Below are 18,601 nucleotides of genomic sequence, written 5' to 3'. Positions count from 1 at the left end.
GGGCTTGGCTTAAGACCCAGGGGAGTAAGATCTTCATGAATAATCCCTAAGATGAAAGTGCTTATTAGGTTGTTAAGTTGGGAGTGTAGAAGGGCTCATGGTGTGTGTGTCTAAAAAGACAGAGACAGTGATATAATTCCGCCTGAGTCTGAAGACCTGAGAACCAGGGGAGCCCATGGTGGAAATCCCAGTCCCAGGGCTCGAGGAGATGAAATGAGATGTCCCAGCACAATTAATAAGGCTGGGGGGGGGGGATGCTGAATTCCTTCTTCCTCCACCTTTTGTTCTGTACAGCCCCTCAATAGACTGGATGGTGCCCACTCATATTGGGGAGGGCCCTCTAATTTGCCAAGTCCACTGATTCAAATGCTAGTCTCATCCGGAAACACCCTCTCAAACACACCTAGAAATAATGTTTAATCTGGGCACCCCATGACCAGTTGAGTTAACATAAAATTAACTATCACAGAGCACTTTCACATTGCTGGTGGGAATGTACAATTATGCAGCTGCTGTGGAAAGTGATATTCCTCCAAAAAAATTAATTAACATATGGCCCAGCAATTCCACTTCTAGGTATATATCCAAAAGACTTGAGAGCAGAGACTCAGAGATTGGAACATTCACATATGCATATTAATGTTATGGCAGCATTATTTGCAATGGCCAAATGCCGGAAGCAACCCAAATGTAGATGAATGTATTAAAAAAATGTGGTTTATACATACAATAGAATACTATTCAACCTCAAAAAGGAAGGAAATTCTGACACATGTAATAACATGAACCTGGAAGACTTTACACTAAATGAAATATGCCAGTCACGATGTAGGAGAAAATGTCCTGATAAAAGGGTAGAAAGGAGAGGAGTTTCCATTGTGGCTCAGTGGTTAACGGATCCGACTAGGAACCACGAGGTTTCGGGCTCCATCCCTGGCCTTGCTCAGCGGGTTAAGGATCTGGTGTTGCCGTGAGCTGTGGTGTAGGTTGCAGACACGGCTCGGATCCTGCATTGCTGTGGCTCTGGCGTAGGCCAGCAGCAACAGCTCCGATTAGACCCCTAGCCTGGGAACCTCCATATGCCGCGGGAGCAGCCCAAGAAATGGCAAAAGACCACCCCCCCCAAAAAAAAGGTAGAAAGGAGAGACCCTGGCCATGATGACTCAGCAAAGTCCAGCCAACTGCCCCTAACCACCCCTCCCCTGCACATCTGCTTCTGTAAGCTTGCTTCTGCATCGACTGACTACCTTGCCTGACCTCACTCCGGTCCAACCAGCCAAGTATGCACCCGGAAGAGGTATCCCTTAAAAGCCTTGTGAAACCCTTCTTTGGGGCTCAGACTCCGGAGAGTGATCTCTGAGCCCTCCGGCTTAATAAACCTGAGTTCTCCAACTCTCCAAGTGCTCGATTGGTTTCTGGCCAGGTACTGCAGCCACAGAGCTGTTGGAGCTGGGACACGACAGCCATAGGGCTGTCGCTAGAGCTGATGCACTGCGGCCTCGGGGCTGCTGGGCAGCTGCCGTAACATTTCTATAAACATGAGTGGTTAGTATTGTTATTGTATTATTATTATTACCATAATTTTTTATTTAAAAAGAATGAATAAGGCATGAAACTGGGAAGAAAGGCAGAAGATCATGTACACAAGGCATTGACGGTTCAGGGATTCAGACTTTATCCTGAAGCTAAAGACAGAAATTCATAAAAGGGTTTTAACTGGGGTAAATAATCTGGTAAGATTTGTGTTTAAGCACAGCAGCTGTGCAGAAGATGCCCTTTAATGGAGGAGACTGGAGATAAGAGACTATTACAATAATATAACAGAGAAATTCTAAGTATGCTTATCTGCTTAGGTGCTGTTCAGAGAGGGCAAAGATGAAGAGGAATCTCATTTTGGAGGATTGAATTGACAGAATCTGGCTTTTATCTAAAAAAAAAAAAAATACAGGCTCTTGATCCTTAGGTATTTGCTGCATGGATCTGCTGTCCCCTCACATTTTAATTGTTCTTTTATGTCCTTTTTTTGATGTGCAGTGATTTCACAACTGGATACACTGGCATCCTGTCAAAAATTAGGAAAAGGTTAGAATTATGGGATTTGTTTTCTATCAATTTTTTGGTCAATACCAGAGCTTTAGGTGTGCTTTTCCAACTTTGGAAGCACCCTTGAATGATGTCTCTAAGGTACACTGCAGATGTCAAATCCTTTCCCTGCAATTTAATGGAGATTTAAGTGTTACATAAGCATTATAATAGTAATACCGGAAGCGGGGAAGAGGTTTGAAGAGAGGCAGCCTTTTGGAGCAAACCCTGCGGGGAAGTAGGAGAGATCAAGTAACCAAACAAAAGAAAACAGGCTGAATTCTTCCTCTGGTTTCCATCTCAGGGAGAGGGGATTTGTGGGATGGAGAGGGGAGGGCAGGGGGAATGTGAAGCAGCTCTGCATCTATACCCACAGGCAAGATTAGGCCACATGTCACCACCACCCTCCATTGGTACCTTTAAATTCCTATGCACATCATAGTACTCAAAACCCTTTTTCCTTTAATTAAAAAAAAAAAGGGAGTTCCCATCGTGGTGCAGTGGTTAACGAATCCGACTAGGAACCATGAGGTTGCGGGTTCGGTCCCTGCCCTTGCACAGTGGGTTAACGATCCGGCGTTGCCGTGAGCTGTGGTGTAGGTTGCAGACGCGGCTCGGATCCTGCGTTGCTGTGCCTCTGGCGTAGGCCGGTGGCTACAGCTCCGATTCGACCCCTAGCCGGGGAACCTCCATATGCCGCGGAAGCGGCCCAAGAAATAAGCAACAATAACAACAACAACAATAACAAAAAAGACAAAAAGACAAAAAAAAAAAAAAAGGATCTGGGAGTTCCCGTCTTGACTCAGTGGTTAACAAATCTGACTAGGAACCATGAGATTGTGGGTTCCATCCCTGGCCTTGCTCAGTGGGTTAAGGATCCGGCGTTGCCATGAACTGTGGTGTAGGTTGCAGACAGGGCTAGGATCCCACGTTGCCGTGCCTGTGGTGTAGGCCGGCAGCTACAGCTCCGATTCAACTCTTAGCCTGGGAATCTCCATATGCCGCAGGCGCGGCCCTAAAAAGACAAAAAAATAAAAAATTAAAAAAAAGGATCTGGGAGTTCCTGTCGTGGCTTAGCAGAAAAGAATCTGACTAGTATCCATGAGGACACAGGTTCAATCCCTGTCCTCACTCAGTAGGTTAAGGATCTGGCGTTGTCGTGAGCTGTGCTGTGTAGGTCACAGACATGGCTTGGATCCTGCATTGCCGTGGCTGTGGTGTAGGCCAGCAACTACAGCTCAGATTCGACCTCCATATGCCACAGGTGCAGCCCTAAAAAGACCAAAAAAATTAGAAAAGGATGTAATGACACCATTTATGTCATGGTATAAATGCCTGCTGCTGTAGACCATGTTTGCGCTACCAGGAATAATTTTATTTTAAATGAGGAAAAAAAATAACTTACCAAAGCGATGAATATCTAAATATATTTGTTGCTACTTGGTAGACACTCAGTCAAAAGGGTGATGATGATAGTGATGATAAAAACACCTGAAGTTATTTCTACCAATAGATAAATCTTGATCCATTTCCAATAATCATGGACCATACTTTAGGCCATTTGACAAAGCTTGATTTTTTATAAGTAGCCTAAAGTTATTGGGAATTCCCGTCGTGGCGCAGTGGTTAACAAATCTGACTAGGAACTCTGAGGTTTCGGGTTCAGTCCCTGGCCTTGCTCAGTGGGTTAAGGATCCGGCATTGCCGTGAGCTGTGGTGTAGGTTGCAGACGAGGCTCGGATCCCACATTGCTGTGGCTCTGGCGTAGGCCAGTGGCTACAGCTCCGACTGCACCCCTAGCCTGGGAACCTCCATATGCCATGGGAGCGGCCCAAGAAATAGCAAAAAGACCAAAAAAATAAAAAAATAAAAAAATAAAGTTATATATGTAGTATATGATATATACTTATATCTGCTATATATATATTTACTACTAGGATATTCTTGTCTAATTCGTGCTTATCATTATGAAAAATGCTGTCAACATGCAAAAAAATATCTTCAAAGGAAGTCATTTTGGTTTTCCTGATTAAACATAATGCTTTTGTTTTCTGCTCTCTGATCCTTTCATTTATCTTTTTCTACTGTACCTGTAGGTGTCACCCTAAGTTCAGGATTATTGTTTCCCTGAAAACGTATTTGAAATGATGCCCATTCTGGCGACCCATAGGTGCTATGAACACTCTCAGAAAATCTCTTTAATAATCTACTCTGATGCACTTAATGCCATCCTTTTGTGATTGTGATCAGTGGGCGATAAAACTAAATGTTGATAATTGTTCATGCACTGTGCTGCATGTGTGCTAAAATGATTAGTTCATTAGCAGTGAAACTAGAGTATGACCTTGGAGATGAGATGATTATTGAATTCTATTCAACAAATCTATCCCTAATTCACACTGCCTTGTTTTAAGCTATTAATTCTTCATGGCCTGTTTCCTCCCTCTGCATCCAAACCTCTTACTGTTATACTGAACTTCTCTTGCCATTTACCATGAGATCAGGGAATGATATTAAGAGGATTTATACACAATATAGAAATTCCCTGAAGGTCCTTTAAAAAAAGAGAAATGCAGATTTAATAACTTATTTCAGGATTATTCGAATGTCTTTTTGATTCTGAGATCATGGGTAAAATATCAATTCAGTTAAATGCCTTGAATTCATGTAATGTATACTTTTATCGGTTGACTATCAGTTGTTAAATTCTCATGTGCTATTACCTTTATAAAATAAAACCACAAGATTTTATTGTGTTAGCAGAGTTCCACAAGGCTAATAAACACTACATATGTCTATAGCAAAGAGACATTTTGGTGTTCAATTCTTTTTGTGAATGGAAGGCTAGTCTCTCCATCTTTCTCATCTCTGAGCAGCACCTAAGCAGATAAGCTTAGATACATAGAATTTCTCTATTATACTATTGTAACAGTCTCTTGCTTAGCAGGTACATAAAAGAGTAGAATAACATTGATGATATTCTCAGATTTTTCTGGACTGTCTTTACTTCAAACAGTCTGTCCTATTGTCTCCTTTATTTTTTTTCTACTCATTAGACCATATGGTCAGCAATATTGGTGACAATTTTCTGTTGGAATAGTCATTTGGACAATAAGTTTTGAAGGGCACTAGGCAGACGGCTGTCTTTGCCTCTAACATATTCTTTGGTTTAAAGCATCAAGATGTCTAAAACTATTCTTCAAAATTGCAACACTTCTGCTAAAAGCCTACTATTCAATTGAACATTTAAATTTGATTCTAAAAGCGCTGCCTGAGAGGGTCATTGCTAATACTGCATGGGTTGTACACGGCCCAACTCCAGGGAGAGCCATTTACCTGGTCGTCTTGCACTGTCCCAGCCCTGCAGGTATTGCGCTGCTGTTTTCCACCTTAAAGCAGGGGGGATAATGGCAGAGCCCACGTCAAATGTTTGTTTTAAGGATTAAATGAGATAATGCATCTAACCCATTTTGAACTATGCAGCTACAATGAAAGACCAATGAATGTTTACTACAGTAATTATTACATTTCATGCTGGCCTCACTTCCAGCCCTTAGAATAAAATAATACGTGCAGGTGTTCCTGTTGTGGCACAGCAGAAACGAACCTGACTAGCATCCATGAGGGCGCAGGTTCGATCCCTGGCTTCGCTCCATGGGTTAAGTATCCAGCATTGCCATGAGCTGTGACGTAGGCTGTAGATTCGGCTCGGATCCTGAGTTACGGTGGCTGTGGTGTAGTCCGGCAGCTACAGCTCTGATTAGACTCTTAGCCTGGGAATCTCCACATGATGCAGGTGCAGCCCTAAAAAGATGAACGAAACGAAACAAAAAACACATGTGTATGACATGGTTCTTCCTCTCAAGGCGCTGGTAGCCAGTTTGCAGGAGATGAACTCATAAGAAGATTGTGACCACGTGATGTGAAGGAGGTCTCACAAAAGGAGTTGCTGATTTTCTCCTGTGAGAAAACAGGAGACAACATCTGGAGCCTGAAACAATGAGAGAGATTAAGTGGACAGAAGTATAAGTATGTATCATAGTAGTGTGTAGAAACAGCATATTCAGGGAAGTGGGAGTAGCCAATATGGGGGAAGCATGAAATTCATAAGATAGAAATATCCTAATAATTTACTAACATTTATTAACAAGTTTAATCATTTATTAACATCTGTCTTAAATGTTTTTTTATTTTTTATCTTTAGAAACAAAATTTACTTATTTATTTATTATTTTTGGCTGCACCCACAGAAGTTCCCCGGCCAGGGATTGAATCCTTGCCACAGCAGTAACAATGCTGGATCCTTAACCTGCTGAGCCACCAGACAGCTTCTGAATTCTTTTTTAAAAATGGATTTACTCCAGGTAGCTTGTTGATTTAAGTAGAAGATAGTTTTATCAAAGAGGTCAAATAATTCCCCCCCTCATATATATGTGTGTGTCTATATATGTATGTGTGTGTGTGTACATTATATTATAATCTGAGCTTTAAGATTTTTTCTCTTCCATTCTTTTTATAACTAAGGCCTTTGTAATAGATGATAGCTTTTTGCAAATACCAGTGGGACAGGGTGCAGGGAAACAGTCTGCATTTCCCTTTTTGTCTAGGATTGGCCAAGGCCTCTGTGCATAAGGAGAGATTTCTCAGATTGCGGCATGTGGTCCCCTTGCTTTGGAATCATTCATGATTGCTTGCTAAAAACATAGTCTAGCTCAGAACAGACCCCTTAGGTGTTAATCCATTTTGTAAACATCACACTCAAACCGAGGGTCATTGTATTCGACATGTAATATTGGTTACAAAGGAATCCGGCATCACTGGCAAATCATTCCATTGTTGAGGAGAGAAAACAACCTTTTCAGGTCTGTGCCTTCTTTATCCTTGGATTGGCAGCATCATTCACACAAAATTGTTCAGAGACACGGTGTCTGTGACAGGTCAACAAATGAAGACAACCTGTGTTCTCCGCCTTTTCAGGCAAGTGAGGTTAATCAGTTCCTATGCTGGCTTACCCAAACAAAATGACATATCTCCCAAACAACTAGCCTTTTTGACTTGAAGATTTATTTTGATCATTAAGAAAAGAACCAGAAGATTTGTGGGTTTTTTTTTAACTTAAGATTCAAAGTGTCCTTTCTCTCCTCCTCCAAAGCTAGAATTTAAAACAGAGGACATTTGAGATAATTCTGACTTCCACTTGCTAAGAACCCAGCTAAGCGTTCTTTAAATATTAAGCCAATCTGTGGGTATGAATCCCTCTTCAGCAGGAATAAAAATGGTTCTATGAGATCCCTTTCCTCCATTGTTTTTCTGAGAGTGTGGCTTGTTGGGAGGCCTGTGATTTACTTGATAGAAAATATCATTTTACTCTGCTATTATTTTCTCTTGAACGAGCATCCAAATTTCTGACTCTTGTCAAAGTCACTATTCAGCTGGACAGTAAATCTGTAGACCAAGAGAAGAAATAATCAACTAGTATCATTTTGACAATGCTACTCCCCCCATGTTTAGTTGTGCTGGAAATTCCTTTAACAGCAGACCATGTCTTTAATTCCAGTTAGGACTGAGCGTAAACTGTAAATAACTCCAAGGGAAGTGTTGACAATTTATATTAGATCTTTTACACACATGGACTTTGATCTGGGAGATATTATAAAGGAGTTGAGAGAAAAAAAAAAAGGATTTTCGTAATAGAATGAGGGTAGGGACAGAAAAGTAGGGAAAATTAAGGCCCATTCTCTCAGTGGCTTTCCTGAACAATGGGAAATTAGGAGCAGAGTTGTTTTGTTTTTTGTTTTCTTTTGCTTTTGTTTTGTTTTGTTTTGCTTTTCAAAATGACCTGTATATGACTTATGCTCACATCCACCTTACTATCCCACCACTGCCAATGAAAATCGCTGATGCCAAATTTGGTTCAAAAACCAGGGGAGCCCAACATACGTCTGATAGGGCACTTTTTGAAGAGACTGTCAACAAGAACTATGCATTCCATAGAGAACCAAGGATGGAAAGGAAATAGTATGTTTGCTGCAGAATGTGCATCTTTATATAGACACAGTTCCTCTATCGTCTTTTTCTTTTCATTAAATAATGTGAATCTTTTTTTAACACGTGTATATGTATATTTGTGTGTATGCACTTTGTGTGTGTGTGTGTGTGTGTGTGTGTGTGTGTGTTTTGTCTTTTTTTTTTTTTTTTTTTTACTATTTCTTGGGCCGCTCCCGTGGCATATGGAGGTTCCCAGGCTAGGGGTCAAATCAGAGCTGTACCACCGGCCTATGCCAGAGCCACAGAAACACGGGATCCGAGCCGCATCTGCAACCTACACCACATCTCACAGCAAGGCTGGATCGTTAACCCACTGAGAAAGGGCAGGGACCGAACCTGCAACCTCATGGTTCCTAGTCGGATTCGTTAACCACTGCTCCACAACAGGAACTCCTGTTTTTGATTTCTAAGATTCTTTTTTAAAATTGAAATATAGTTGATTTACCGTGTTGTGTTAGTGTCTATTGTACAGCAAAGTGATTCATATATATATATATGAATATATATATTTTTTCATATTCTCTTCCATCATGGTTTATTACAGGATATTGAATACAGTACTACAGTGAGACCTTGCTGTTCTATCTATTTTATATATAGTAGTTTGCATCTGAGAATCCCAACTCTCTCCTACCCTTCTTCCCCTTTGGTAACGGGAAGTTTGTTTTCTGTGTTTATGAGTCTGTTTCTGCTCCAAAGATAAGTTCATTTGTATCATACTTTAGCTTCCACAGTATTTGTCTTTCTGACTCACTTGATTTAGTATGATAATCTTTAGATCCACCCATGTTGCTACAACCTGCATTATTTCATTCTTTCTTATAGCTGAGTAATACTGCATCACACACACACACCCCACATCTTCTTTATCCATTCATCTGTCCATGGACGTTTAGATTGCTTCCATACCTTGGCTACTGTAAATAGTAAATAGTGTTGCAATAAACATTGGGGTGCTTTTTATCTTTTCAAATTAGAGTTTTTGTTTTTTCCATATATTTGCCCAGGAGTGGCTTTCCTGGATCATAGGGCAACTCTATTTTTAGTTTGTTTTTTTGTCTTTTCAGGGCCGCACAGGCGGTGGCATATGGAGGTTCCCATAGGGGTCTAATCGGAGCTGTTGCTGCCAGCCGCAGCCAGGCCAGATCCGAGCAGCATCTGCGACCTACACCACAGCTCACGGCAATGCCGGATCCTAACCCGCTGAGCAAGGCCAGGGATCGAACCAGCAACCTCAAGGTTCCTCGTCGGATTCGTTAACCACTGAGCCACAACGGGTACTCCTCCTACCTTTAGTTTTTTGAGGAACCTCTATACTGTTCTCCATAGTGGCTGCACCAATTAACATTCCCACTAACAGTGTTGAAGGGTTCCCTTTTCTCCACACCCTCGCCAGCATTTATTATTTTAATGAAGGCCATTCTGACCCGAGGAAGGTTGGCTGCTTTGATTTGCATTTCTCTAACAATTAGCAATGTTAGACATTTTTTCATGTGCCTGTTGGCCATAAATTTCCTCCTTCCTTCCTTTCTCCTTCTCTCTCTTTCTTTCTTTCTCTGTCTTTCTCTCTTTCTTTCTTTCTCTCTTTCTCTTTCTCTCTCTTTCTTTTTTAATTGAGCAGCTTCACTATGCCGGTAGTCTTTCCAGGGCACCCCAAAAAAGGAAGGTGGTAAGAGTCCAGAATGTAAGCCCTTGGCCTGTGTTACCCGGAGAGGGTAGGTCCTCGGCTGCCTGGCTGCCTGGGTCCCCGCTCGCCCTGGGGCAGGGCTCCAGGCGCACAGTGAGCGTTGGGCAAGCGTGCCCATAGGGAACGCGCGCGTCTAAGTGGCCCGCCCCCCCAGGCGTCGGGCAAGGCGTTCACGCAGCGTGGGCTGAAACAGACCCAATAGCAGCGGGGCGCCCGGGGCTTCTGGGAATCCCACGTTCGGCCTGAGAGGCTTGGAGGAGGTTGCGGAGGAGGCTCAAAAGACAGGTGGGACCCCGAGACTTCAGTGGCTTCCCCGGGGCCGTTGCAGTTCCGAAGATGGACTGAGGTGGGTAACAGAATGATGCTGGGGTCCCAGCCAGCAGCCCCAAAGCATCCCTCCTTCCCCGCCCCCGCTCCTTCCACCCTTTTGGCCCGGACTCATGGCTTCTTCCAGATTCCATTTGTGGGCCTCCTCTCCTTTCGCCACTCGGCTACGTTTTCCATGTCTTGGCGCTCTCCTTGGATATGTCCTTGCGCCCAGCGACCATCGCCTGCGTGGGGCGTGCCCAGGGCCTATGGCGGTGTCCCCTCCCTGGGCCGGCCAGGAGCGTGGGGTCGGGGAGCAGGGTGTGGGAGCAAAGTCCTGTGGCCTTTTCCCCTAACCCGAGCATCCCTTGATTGTGTTACCAGGCCCTTTCCAAATTCTTGGACAGCAATACCGTAGAAATGAGTACTCCTCATTTCTGGTTAAAGTTTTTTATTAGAAGAGAGAGCTGTGCACAAGGGAAAAAGTGTGTGTGTGGGGGGGGATGCCAGCTCTCCTAGTAGAGGCGGCAAGTTCCTTCTATAGCAAAAGGGAGGATTTGTCTCCTCATCACTGATAATTTCCAGAAACCATCAGATTTCTTTGATCAGCAGCAGGGGGCTCCATAGTGACTGTCAGGAATAGCGAGGGGAAAGGAATGCATAAGAATTTTCTGCAAGAAAAACACAGAAACAGATAAGGTATTTTGAAAATGTATGGTTGAGCTTCTTGTCTTGTGGCATTTGGTATACTCCTTAGTATAACGGAGATAAAGTTAATCTTAGAGTTGTGGGGTTTTTTTTCTCCCTCCCTCTGGGACTCAGCTCACAGGGCCTTTGTTCCAAAGCTTGCAAGACCAAAATCTTACCCTGGTCCGTTTCCAAAATAATGACTTGTCTTCCTGCCTCAGATGCAGTCTGAGGATTCTGCTGGAGCCTGGGAAGTTGTGCTGTGGAATCCTTAGGACTAGGGCTGAGGTGGAGACATTGGTGCGGAGGTCACCCTCCTGGGGCCTCTGTTTCAAAGATTCTGATTCTAGTGTCAAAATACGATCTCTTTTCTGCTTTCTGTCTCGTTGATTGAGCTTCCTCTCTAGGCTTTTTAAAAAATTATTTATTTATTATTTTTAAAATTGAGCTATAGTTGATATACAATTTTGTTAGTGTCAGGTGTACAGCAAAGTGATTGAGTTATATATGAATCTATTCTTTTTCAGATTCTTTTCCGTTATAGGTTATCATAAGATACTGAATATAGTTCCCTGTGCTATGTAGTAGATCCTTGTTATCTGTTTTATATATAGCAGTGTGTATCTATTAATCCCAAACTCCTGATTTATCACTTCCCCCACCTTTCCCCTTTTGTAACTGTAAATTTGATTTCAAGATCTGTGAGTCTTTTTCTGTTTTATAAGTTATTTTATGTCATTTTTATTAGATTCCATGTATAAGTGAGATCATATAATATTTGTCTTTGACTTACTTCACTTAGTATAATAATCTCTAGGGGCATCCATCTTGCTGCAAATGGCATTATTTCATTCCTTTTGTATGGCTGAATAATATTCCATTGTACATATATACCTCTTTGGCTTTTATGATTGTGTGCCCAGGATGTAGTGTCTCAGCTCAACCTCAGTGAATCAGGTCGAATTGTGGAAAGAGCATGAACGTAGGCATTGGATTGATCCAGATCCTATTGCAGCCTCTTACCAGATGTTGGATTCTGGGCAACTTCATCGACTTTTCTGGCTGAGCCTCAGTTTTACTTTTGCTTAGTTCCCTCTTTGAATGTTTTGTATATGAACATATGTCTCAGACAGAGTAAACACTGAAGAATGTTAGTTTTACTTCCCTCAGGGAGAGAGTGAGTTATCCACCATATCAGTGGACACAATTTTTCGCTCGGTTAAGACTGGAAGGAAAAAAAAAAAAATCAGGTGTTCCACTTTACCTTGATGGCTAAAGCTATCAGAGGGCTCTGGTACATAAGACCTGATATTTATTTAGTCTGTTTCCAAGGTGTGGATTTGTGACGTATAGAAATCTACAGCAGCACAGAATAAGTTCTGAAAATGGATTTGATGTGAGTCACCTTGTCAGTTTAGGGACAATATTATGAATATGTGACAAAGTCCCAAGGAGAGGCAACAGCATGCCACTTTGCTAGCTTTCACAAAACCTAATTTTCCATGCAATCTCTAGTGCATTAAAAAAATGAGATGTACCATCAGTGTTGAAGGGTGTCTCCAGATGGCCTTTTATTAGCTGCTGAGGAGGCTGCTTCTATTCGCCTTTAACTGCACATCACAGTGACAATTCTCACCTTTATGAGCAATACGCTGTCATTGTTGCGTGCGATGCTAAATGACACTTGGAGGACTGACCCCTGAAATATTTTTGGAGAGGCCATGTGCTTGGCATAGTTCACATGACCACAAATCTGGATTTGCTCTGTTTACTTGAAGATCAGACAGTATTGGTTTGCCATCTTGGGAGCTTGATGGATGAGATTGGTGTACACAGAATGCAAAGAGAAAAGGAAGAAAGAGGCAGCCCCTCCATGTTGGTAGGTGGTGGTTTGAATAAGGAAAGGAACTTACTTACAAGGCTTTTCTTGAGGAGAGTGCAAGATGAGCAGGTCTCCACACCCCTCCATCAGAATTCTTAGATATTGCAATAGCGGCCTTAACTCTGTTCCATCACATGTTCAGTCCAGATGGTCTCAACAACACGGTACACTCTCAGGAAATGCCCTTGAAATGTCCCCAGCCATGGGAAAGGTCAGGGGGCCATACATTCCAAGGCCTGGGGAGGGGCTGAGGAGCCTCTGATCGTCCAGGTTCAGCTCTTGGATCAACCAGTGGTCATGTCCTCTTGATGACCTTTCTCCACAGACCATCCCAGTAAGTACTTTTGGTTTATTTTTTGTCCTTTTTGTTATTTCTGTTTTTAACCCCTCTTGTGAGAGTTCCAGTGAATGGGACAATCTCAGAAAAATTTTAAGTTGGAAAGAAGAAATTATGATTTAAGACTTTATTCAACTGAAAAAAAAAAAAAAGACAAAAAAAATTCAATAAAAGGAGTTCCTGTTGTGGCTCAGTGGTTAATGAATCCGACTAGGAACCATGGGGTTGCAGGTTCGATCCCTGGCCTTGCTCAGTGGCTTACCGATCCGGCATTGCTGTGAGCTGTGGTGTAGATTGCAGACGCGGCTCGGATCCCGAGTGGCTGTGGTGTAGGCCGGCAGCAACAGCTCCGATTAGACCCCTAGCCTGGCAACCTCCATTTGCCGTGGGTGTGGCCCTAGAAAAAGACAAAAAAAAAAAAAAAAAAGAAAAAAAAGACAAGACTTTATTCAACTGAGCATATCCCAGTAGCTCAAGACTAGAAGTTCCTTTGTTTTTCTTTCTTTTTTTTTTTCTTTTTAGGGCCACACCCAAGGCATGGGAGTTAAATCAGAGCTGCAGCTGCTGGCCTATGCCACAGCCACAGCAATGTAGGATCTGAGCGTCATCTTCGACCTATAATACAGCTCACGGCAATACTGGAGCCTTAACCCACTGAGCAAGGCCAGGAATCGAACCTACATCCTCATGGATTCTAGTCGGGTTCATTACCACTGAGCTACAATGGGAACTCCAAGGGATTTGCCTACTACTTGCCTCTGGTACGGAGACTGCCCTCATCTCCTGTCCTCTTTTGTTACCTGCTCCAAATGACCCTTGTACCCAAAGCTCTTATCCCAAACTTAAAATATTTAAAAAATTTTTATGGTTGATTTACAATGTTCCTTCAACTTCTGCTGTACAATGAAGTGACCCAGCCATACAAATTCCTTTTTATTTTAATTTCATACTGTCTTCCATCATGTTTTAACCTGAGAGACTATACGCAGTTCCCTGTGCTGTACAGTAGGACACCATTGTTTATCTGTTCTAAGCGTAGTAGTTTGCATCTTCCAACCCCAAACTCCCTGTCCATCCCCTTCTCTCCCCCCACCCCCTACCCGGGCATACACAAGTCGGCTCTCCGTGTCCATGATCTGTTTCTGTTTTGTAGATAGGATCATTCATGCCATATTTTAGATTCCACATATAAGAGATAACATATGGTATTTGTCTTTCTCTTTCTGACTTCCTTCACTTAGTATGAGAATCTCTAGTTCTGCGCATGGCATTATTTTGTCCTTTTCTATCCCAAACTAAAAATTATTCTCCATTTAGAGGCAAAAAAAAAAAAAAAAAAATCAAGCATCGTTCACAGATTCAGCCAAAATGGAACTGGGAGTTGTCCATCAGGATTTAGGGGAAGGTGGCGTGTGACTCCCAACTTTAGGAGTTTCTGGGGTAAATTTTATGTGTTTATTTTTGCAACATAATACTTTTCATATTTGCATAACTTTCATAGATTATGTCATAGAATGAGAGCAAGGAATAGAAATTCAGTAAGGTTTAAGATTATTATTACTTTGCAATATGATTTTAAGACTGGCCTTGGTATGGAGAGAGAGCAAGGAAAGGCTGAGGAAAGAGGCAGATCCCTCCAGGGTGATAGTGGCAGTTTTAATAAGCAAGGGAGCTTCTATATGAAACTTGTCTCTTTTTGTAATTGGAATATACTTGATGTTCAATATTATGTTAGTTTCAGGTGTGCTACATGATGATTTCACGTTTGCGTACATTATGAAATAATTCCCACGGTGAGTCTAGTCCCCATGTATTATAGTATTATCGATGATATTCCTTATGCTGCATATTACATTCCCTAGGACTTATTTATTATCTAACGGAAAGTTTGTACCTTTTAGTCCCCTTTACCCTTTTCACCCTCCCACCTTCTGCCCTCTGGCAATCACTCCTTTGTTCTCTGACTCTCCGAGTCTGTTGTTGCTTCGTTTTTTAGATTCCATATATAAGTGAAATCATATGGTATTTGTCTTTCTCTGTCCCGCTTATTTCACTTAGCATAATACCCTCCAGATCCAACCATGTTGTTGCAAATGGCAAGATTTTTTATGACTGAGTAATATTCCATGTGTGTGTGTGTGCGTGTGTGTGTGTGTGTGTGTGTGTACACCACATCTTTATCTATCTATCAGTGGACACAGTTGCTTCCATATCTTGGCTATTGTAAATCATGCTGCAATGAACATTGAGCTGCATGCATATTTTCAAATGAGTGTTTTCATGTTCTTTGGATTAATACCCAGAAGTGGAATTGATGGATCCTATGGTAGTTCCATTTTCAGTTTTGTGAAAACCTTCCATACTGTTTTCCATAGTGACTACACCCTCAGTTTACAATCCCACCAAGAGAACATGAGCGTTCCCTTTTTTCCTCATCCTCACCAACAGTTATTTGTGGTATTTTTGATGACACATCTACTGACAGTTGTGAGATGGTAGCTCATCGAGGTTTTGACCTGCATTTCCCTGATGATTAGTGATGCTGGACATCTTTCCATGGGTCATGTTGTCCATCTCTATGTCTTCTTTGTAAAAATGTCTATTCAGGTCATCTGCCCATATTTTAATTGTTTTTCTTTGTCTTTTTCTTTTTCTTTTTTTTTAGATGTTGAATGCAAACCTTGTAAGAGAAATAGCTTTTTATACCCACAACCAGGCCTTAACGGGATTGAGTCATGTACACAGTTCAGATGATCTTAGTAACACAGCATTCTCTCAAGGCTGCTTCCTCGAAGAGGCTGCTAGTACAGGAACAGTGGGTGAGACGTACATTCTAAGGATGTGGGAGGACACAAGGAGCCTCTGATTGCCTGGGTCTAGTTCGAGGGTCAGCGGGTGGTCCCGTCCTGTTGATTGCCCTTTCCAATAGGAACTAGCCCAGGAGATCCAAGCAAGTGACTAAAATATAGTGAAGAAGACCCAGAATCCTCTGAATAGCTTTAGAAAACAGGAGAGTTTGGAGGTTTCTTCCGGGAGATGTGGACTTTGTACCACAGCATCCGATAAAGCCAGGTAGCTTAAATGGACAAGCATAGCTCCCTGGAATTCAACTCTCCCAGGATATGTGACATTTTCCCATAGTTGATGCTCTCCCCTCTTCTTTTCTCATGGGTGAGAAAACTGACACTTACAAGGGTGAATTAACTTCCTGGAAGTTTTAGGGCCAAGTCGTGATGAAGCCATGATCAGACCCTCAGCTGAATCCATGGCCTCTGTACTGCACTGGGGCAAGGACTCCCCTCTGTGTCTTCTATCCATCCTGGGAAATTCTCCCCTGCTTCCCTTCCCTCTTTTCCCCAACCTTCCAGCTCAGGCGATCCTATCTGAAGTCAGCCTTGCCACGTCACCCTTTATGCACAGATGCAGACGCTTTCTCTCAAATCACAAAGGTAATGTGATTACATACCATATACAGTGCAAAAAAAATATGGAAGAAATGTGAAATATGGTAGAGAAGATGTGAAAATCCTTTTTCATCCCAGTTTCCAGATACACTCCCTATAAAATATATGTCTCACTTATATGTGGTTTTACATTGTTTTTATACAAAAGGGACACTTCTGTAGATATGATTCCATGAATTGCTTTTGATAAAAGTTTAATATGTCTATGTTAGAGTTCCAGTTGTGGCTCAGTGGGTTAAGAACCCAACTAGTATCCACGAAGATGTAGGTTCGATCCCTGGCCTTGCTCAGTAGGTCAGGGATCCTGCGTTGCCATGAGCTGTGGTGTAGGTCGAAGACGTGGCTTGGATCCTGTGTTGCTGTGGCTGTGGTGTAGGCCGGCAGCTGCAGCTCCAATTCAACCCCTAGCCTGGGAACCTCCGTAAGCCATGGGTGTGGCCCTAAAGAGACAAAAAAAAAAAAAAAAAAAAAAAAAAAAAGTCTATGTAATTGTGTATGGATCTACCCCATTCTTTCTAATTCTCACTGGCATTTCAGAGCTGGAGTTATGCAACAAGCCTATTCTTCCTGACCATCCAGGTTCTTTCACTGTTTGCACCTATCTCAATATTATTTTATTTTATTTTATTTTATTTTTTAAAGTACAGTTGATTTACAGTATTGTGACAATTTCTGCTGTACAGCAGAGTGACCCAGTCATACACATATATACATTCTTTTTCTCATATCATCCCCCATCATGTTCTATCCCAAGAGATCAATGTTGATTTCAAATCGATACCCAGGATACAAATTGTTGGTTCAATACTTTTCAGCCTCCATACTCTCTCTTCCACTCAAGAATGGGAGAAGCCGGGAGTGCCCGTCATGGCTCAGTGGTTAATGAATCCAACTGGGAGCCATGAGGTTTTGGGTTCTATCCCTGGCCTTGCTCAGTGGGTTAAGGATCCAGTGTTGCTGTGAGCTATGGGTAGGTTGCAGACACAGCTTGGATCCTGCATTGCTGTGGCTCTGGTGTAGGCTGGCGGCTACAGCTCCTATTAGACCCCTAGTCTGGGAACCTCCATATGCCGTGGAGTGGCCCAAGAAATGGCAAAAAGACCAAAAAAAAAAAAAAAAAAGAAAAGAATAGAAGAAGCCTCCTCCTGCTGCTCCCAATTTGCAGGAAAAAGCTGTAATGGGATGTTAGCATGGTCTTTCAACCTGGTCAAAACAGAGGGAGTGAGGGGGCCTTGCCCAGGAGAGCAGCAAACAGGTTATATCTTAGGAGCCTCCGCTTGGATGGCTTTCTGCAGGTCCACCTCTCCTTAGACAGGTAAAGTCTCTGATACCCAGACCTTTAAAGGACAAGAGAAACCTCACTTCTGGAGGCCTGAAAAACTAGTGCATGCAAAATAAGATTATTGCTTAATATTCTTTTGTGTTGGAAATATGAAGCAATTGTTTTGGAAACATACTTCGGTCTGAAAATTGTCTTTTGGAGTTCTGAAACTTTTACTTCCTGCATATAGAAGGAATCAGGAAAGCAACAAGATTGACAAAAGTGAAGGGGGCTAGTGTTTCTGACATTTGATCCAGAATTTCCCCGAACATTAAAATGATCTACTTTCGATATTTGGAGCTTGTGCTGGAGTTTTTATTTTGTAAGGGAGGAAAAAAAAAAGGCACTCTAGTCAGAGGGTAAATGAAGGGGAGAAGCTCACTAAGTGGATTGACAGAACCCTGCAGGGCAGAATTGCCTGTAGCCCAGGAGAGTCCAATTCTTTGGCATCAGCTGTCAGGTGCCACAGAGTTAGGTATGTGTAAATGCCCCAATCCTGTTTGGCTTTTGCTTTCATGTTTTGTTCCAAGGAATGGCTCCCCTTTGCCAGAGGGCTGGGCTGCATGTCTGTGTCATTTAATTTCAAGAATATCATTAAGTGATTTTTTTACCTTATTTATTTATTTATTTGTTTATCTTTTTGCCTTTTCTAGGGCCGCTCCTGCGGCATATGGAGGTTCCCAGCCTAGGGGTCTAATCAGAGCTGTAGCGGCCGGCCTACGCCACAGCCACAGCAACTCGGGATCCGAACCATGTCTGCGACCTATACCACAGCTCACGGCAACGC

This window comes from Sus scrofa, chromosome 7, assembly GCF_054392235.1.
Source record: "Sus scrofa isolate SSC_HxYL_T2T_F1_AM1 chromosome 7, Sscrofa_HxYL_maternal_Yorkshire_Landrace_v2.0, whole genome shotgun sequence".
NCBI classification, from domain to species: domain Eukaryota; kingdom Metazoa; phylum Chordata; class Mammalia; order Artiodactyla; family Suidae; genus Sus; species Sus scrofa.
Note: the sequence above shows the minus strand (reverse complement) of the source record.